The sequence below is a fragment of the Asparagus officinalis genome, chromosome 2 (genome assembly GCF_001876935.1).
Source record: "Asparagus officinalis chromosome 2, Aspof.V1, whole genome shotgun sequence".
Taxonomy (NCBI): domain Eukaryota; kingdom Viridiplantae; phylum Streptophyta; class Magnoliopsida; order Asparagales; family Asparagaceae; genus Asparagus; species Asparagus officinalis.
The window spans coordinates 15,799,639-15,806,053 of NC_033795.1; positions in this window are offsets into that span (position 1 = coordinate 15,799,639).

Below are 6,415 nucleotides of genomic sequence, written 5' to 3' on the forward strand. Positions count from 1 at the left end.
TATATATATATATTCGACCCTTACACTTTGTATAATTTTCCAGTTAGTCCTCGTGTTGGACACTCATTCCACTCAGTCCTCGTGTTGGACATGCTTTTGTTATATTCAGTCCATACGTTGGACATTGGTGAGATTTAGTCCATGCGTTGGACATTGGTTATATTCAGTCCATGCGTTGGACATTGGTTAGATTTAGTCCATGCGTTGGACATTGGTTATATTCAGTCCATGCGTTGGACATTGGTTAGATTTAGTCCATGCGTTGGACATTGGTTATATTCAGTCCATGCGTTGGACATTGGTTAGATTTAGTCCATGCGTTGGACATTGGTTATATTCAGTCCATGCGTTGGACACTCGTTACTTTCAGTCCATGGGTTGGACGTTTAATTTATATAGTCTATGTTTTGGACACTTAATCGTTTTCGGACATGATACTCATGTGAGTTTGCATGACACTTGTGGTGGCCTTGTCATGATTTCATTTATCGGTAGAGACGGGTTTGTATTTGTTTTATTTATTGTTTCTTGTATTAGACCTCAGGTTTAGTATTTAGGGATTTACAATTTGAGATACAAGGTATATACATGAGGGTTTCCTTGTTTGGATTATTTCGCTCGACGTACCTACGCTCGTGTTGTAAATTCCTAAATACCAAAACCCATTGTTGTTAGGACAAATGATTTTATATTATTACGTATTAATTATATTTTCTGTATACAACGAGGCCTTTCCCTTGGGGTTGGTTGTGATGTTGCTCGCTAGCGCTTTGACGCTCGTTGTCCCTCCCCCTTTCAGGTAACGAGCCAGGAGCCCGGAGAGTCGCAGGTTGAAGGCGACACGCTTTAGTGTTCAGCTGACTATTTTTAGATATGTTTTATTTTGGAGCTCCACTGTAAACTTTGTTTAGACATTTGAGGACTTTATTCTAGATGTTGTAAAGGCTGTGTGCCTTATTTCCTTTACTCAGACTTATTGTATTTGAGATTTGATAAGAACTCCAGTTTATTCATTTCAGATATTGACTTTGTATTTCTATATGTTGGATGATGAAATATCATTTTGATCTCTTTCATTTCATCAGTATCTCTTGTATTATCTTTTACTTGCTTTTGTACCTACACCTGTTGTTGACTCTACTAGAGAGATGTTAATTATGATGGTGAAACATGTTATTGGCACGGTGTGGTGCATGGCAGGTTTGACATTCTTGGTTTCACCGAGGACTGCAGCCTCGTGTGAACCCAGGGGCGTCACAATATATAATGCATTTTTAGTAAAACTAGAAGGAGAAAAGAGTCTATAGTACATATTGATAGCTAAGAAATATCTAAAAACAATCAATTTTGCTATTTAGAATTAACATTCAGCATGATGGTGAGATTGGTAATGATGTTGTTAGTGGGATTAAATTGGGATGGTTAAAACAAATGAGTACTTCAGGAGTCTTGTATGATCAAAAAATATCTATTAGACTTAAGGAAAAAAATTCTATATGATAGTTATATGACCAACAATGCTTTATGAATCAGAATGTTGGGCAATTAAAAATAACATGTGTAAAAAATGAGTGTGGCAAAAATGAGAATATTGAGATGGTTTTGTAGGTATATATGAAAAAATAAGATAAGAAATGAGTGCATCCGTAGTAAATTAGAGGTTGCTCTTATAGATGATAAAATGAGAGAGAATCGATTAATATAGTTTGGCTATGTAAAACACGGACATTTTAGTGCATCGGTTAGGAGAAGTGATAATATTATAGTTAATGAAGTAAAGAGATCTAGATGTTGACCTAGAAGAACATGGTTTGAAATAATTAAAAATGATATAGTTATGGTTAGGTTAATAGATGAGATGACTCGTAATAGAATGAAATAAAATAATAAGATTCATGTAGTCGACCCTAAACACTTGGGATAGAGGCTTTGTTCAGTTGTTGTTATTGTTGTGTATGCATCACATTCACCATCAGCTCGATGACCATGAGTACAAATCTTCGAAGTTGTTTTTTGCAATTTAGGACAATTTTTTTTGGGACGCATATGCCTTGTACTTTTGAGAAGAGGGAAGGAGGTGAGCTTGAAGCTCGAAGCTCAAAATGCTGATGTTCACTAATAATTATGTTTGTACTTTATAATGACAATATTAAAGACTTGATTTTGGCATTACAAAATCAATTTGGATCCTTTTCATTATAAAAAAAGTAGTAAAGAAACTACTATTTTTAATCCTAATCACTGATTATCTAATCGATGATTGTGGTACGTGCATTCTAAATCTAAAACTCACAATACTCTTATATATTGCACTCATTCTTATTTTGTGCTTAAAAAATTATAATCATCTATTAGATAATTAATAATTATGATTAAGGAATAGTCTCCCCGGTACTTTTTTTTATGGCGGAGAGAATCCAAATTCTTTTGAAACAAAAATTATACGGTTTGCGTTTTTTTTACCAAAGTTTACTTATCTTTTATCACATTGAGGCCCATTATTATTTGGATCTAAACAAGCAAAGCCCTTCTACAAATCGGCCCATTATTTTTTCGGACTGAAAATACCTTAGTAAACAGATATTGCACCCCCAACTTTGCGTATCACGTAGATGCCCATTTTTCTTCGGATCTAAACAAATTCATCCAAAGCCCTTTCTACAAACCGGGCCGGTTCTTTTATTGGATTGAAAATGGGGATTGAAAATGGACGCCAACTATAATAGGTACTTAACGCCGCTCAAATACTATCGCTAATATCTAACTTAAAATTCTGATGGAGTAAAACATTTTTCTTTATATATTTTTGGGAAAAATGCTTCTAGCCCTCAAAACGAAAAAAAAAACGTGCTCCCCCAAGATTTTTTCAACGGGTGTTTTGCCCCCAAAAATAAATTTTTTGTTCTCTGAACGCCCAAAACACAAAACCCAAGAGATTAAAATATGTGAAGACCATAGTACCATATAGTTAAAATGATTGATGGAGATTATTTTTTTATTATTTTCGTTGTTGATGAGGGGAGCTAAGTGTTTTTGTTTGTATTGGGAGATTGTTAAGATTACGGGTTAATTGTTAATGTTACGGGTCAATTGTTAGGGTTATGGATCGGTTGTTAAGGTTACGGATCGGTTGTTAAGGTTATGGATCGGTTGTTAAGGTTACGGGTCAGTTGTTAAGGATACAGGTTGGTTGTGAATGTTACACGTTGGTATATATATGTATATATATTCTGAGTGACATGAATACTTTGGGTCACTTGGCCTAGTGGTAGAGTTTGGGAGGTTGGACAAGAGGTTTGAACCCCCTACAACAACAATATATATTTAAGGGTCTTTGATTGGGCTCTTTGTATTCTAAAAATATTTTTAGAATATTCGTTGTTAAGGAGAATGGTTGGTTGTGAATGTTATGTATTGGTTGTTAAGGTTATGGGTTTGTTGTTAAGGTTACGGGTTGGTTGTGAAGGTTACAGGTTGATTGTTAAGGATATGCGTTGGTTGTGAAGGTTATGCTTTGGTTGCGAAGTTAACCTACAAAACCAACGCGTAACCTTAACAACAAACACATAACCTTAACAACCAACCTGTAACCTTCACAACCAATGTATAACCTTCACAACTAACCATTATACTTAACAACGAATATTCTAAAAATATTTTTAGAATACAAAGCGCCCAATCAAAGACCCTACAATCTGTTTTATAGTTTAAGTTACAGGGCTCATACAATCTGTTTTATAGTTTAAGTTTGTCAACACATTTTGTCTCTGATGCATATCAATTATGAGTAATAATATAATTTGATTGATCTAAGCATATCCTTATATATTTCTAGACACTTGTCTTGTCTTTTGCTCTTTATTATATACCAACCTGATATCACAATTGATATAGACGATGAAGACACTATTGTAGAATTGTCCAAGAAAAAGATAAAGGTGGAGAATGATTGATCTCGGCTTAATTAAATATGAAAAAAGAAGGAACAAAGGATAATGTTTTTTGAATATTTTATAGTAAAACTTAATTTTTTGAGTAAAATTAGGAATCTTCAGAAGAGATTTTGATGCAAAATTTTTAATATGTTTATGTGAATGATTTTGTCATATAAAATTATACTAGAGTCACCAGTAATATTTAGTATTTATTTTTTATTTTAAGTGTGTCAATAATTAAGATGTCTTGCAATCTTGTGAAAAGTATTTACTCTGTGCTGAACTTATACAAATCATCTTAATATTAAGAATTTCGTTATATTTTATTAACACATCAATAATACTTTATTGTATTTTTTTAAACTTAACACTACATTTAATGACTAAGATAAACAAATTGGAGATCAACGATTTGATCCGATAAACAAATATGTTACATGAAGTTTGATATATACAAATTTTAAAAAATAATATTGTGTATGCAAGTATATAAGTATATTGATCCTAGTTTTACACGCAAATCTATTTTATAAAATTTTAAAAAATGTTTAAATAAAATTTATGACTAATGTAATAATCCATGTTTAAATATTAACTCAAGATGAATCTGACTTATTTTATAGCAAGAAAATAAAAAAAATATAAATAATTTTAATATTTAACTACGTGCATTGCACGTGTATAAGAACTAGTATAAAAAATTTTTGGACACTAAATCATTCTTTTCTATAGGAAAAAATAAATCACTTATTACGAATTCATGTGTCCATCTAATTCTGTGTAATGACGTAAAAAAGATAAATATAAATAAAAAGTTGGCTCAATGTCTAAGAATTTAAGACTTTAATTTATTTATTTCTTAATAAGATCCATTTAACTTGTGACATGACCTGATTACCCTCTAACATGAGATGAAGAACCATGAAACTGCAGCATAAAAAACTAACTCTCATTCAAAAAAAAAAAAAGCACAAATAGTCAGAGGATATAGAAAATTATTTTTTCCCTCTCTTTCTTTCATTCAATTTTAAACCAATCGGATAATCCCAAGCATGTCGCATTACTTTGACGTATAAGCAATTATTTAAAATGTATGATACGCCAAGTTAACATAGATGGCTTAGAAGCCTAATTTTGTATGCCATTTGGTGTAGTTTGAGAAATATATGATGCAATTAAAACCTCTGGCCTACTCTAAAGAGAAATCTACTCATCACCTAAAAGACTAGGCGCTATAATTAATCAAGTGATTTTGTCACTAAAAAAGTGGACTCTGAAAATGAAACTTGGGTGGATAAGGAGACAACGTCAAATAAAAAGAGTTAGAGCATGAGAAGCGTACACAATTATATCTTATTCAGTTGTTGATTTTTGGTAGCCTAGCTAGCAACATCATTGGAGTTGTTCTTTCTTCTCATTTTAGAGTGTTTAATGGAGTCATATCAATTGTGTTTGTTCTCGACTTTAGCTAACAGGAGTTATAATCATGCTTGAAAGCTTAGAACACGACAAACATGTTTTATTAGTACATGATTAGCCAAATAAAGCAACGTGTCAGGGTTTGGAAAAGGTCCGTTAGGAGATAACAGTAGATTAATATACTTGGACCAAATTGACTCAAAAAGACTAATCCATATTAGATCATAAGTCTAAACATATTAATCATCTATCCATCTTGTTGGCCTTCTTATTTTGATGATGTTTAACAAATAATTTACTTCTAATGTTGTTTGTCTAGTGCTTGTATTTTTGTATTTATTCTAGGCAAACAACGAGTTGGAGGATGGATGGAATAGAGCTTCAACGATCATATCCAAAGGAGGTTGGCGGAATTATGGAGTGAAGCATCGTACAATTCAAGTTCAAGATCCAAGTTTAGCTTCATCCGCAACGTGTACCAAGTTGAGCTCAATGAAGATCACGATCAAGCTTGGGTAACTTAGTTTAGGATTTATATTATGTGTGTTAAGTACGATAAGCTCAATTATCTATACACACACATCTATTGGTTTCATAGTATATATATAGTTTATATATATACATACATGTGTTTTGGTTTTTATGATATTACATACTCTATTGTGTTTTTAGTACTTATTACATAGAATATGTAATTTTGTGAAAATATTGTCTTATTAGTTTATAGACTTCAATATCAGTTTATACATGTTTTACTAAGTCTATAAAAACATTTTACAAAGTTTCAAAAGTTGGTTTATGTCAAAACATCAAAATTCAAGTATCTCATATTTTCATGTTTTGGACTATTTTGCAAAATGATGATTTTTCACAAATGGGAAATGCAATTTGGAAAATTCTTTTTGTAACATGTTCATTTACATGTTTATATACATTTCCCAAAGTTTCATAATTTTTGGACTTCATTTGTTATTTTTAACAATTTTCCAAAAGTCAAAAAATCTATTTTCAAACTTGTTTTTTCTGTTGTGTCAGTTCGCGGGCGACCGCCACGGTCGACC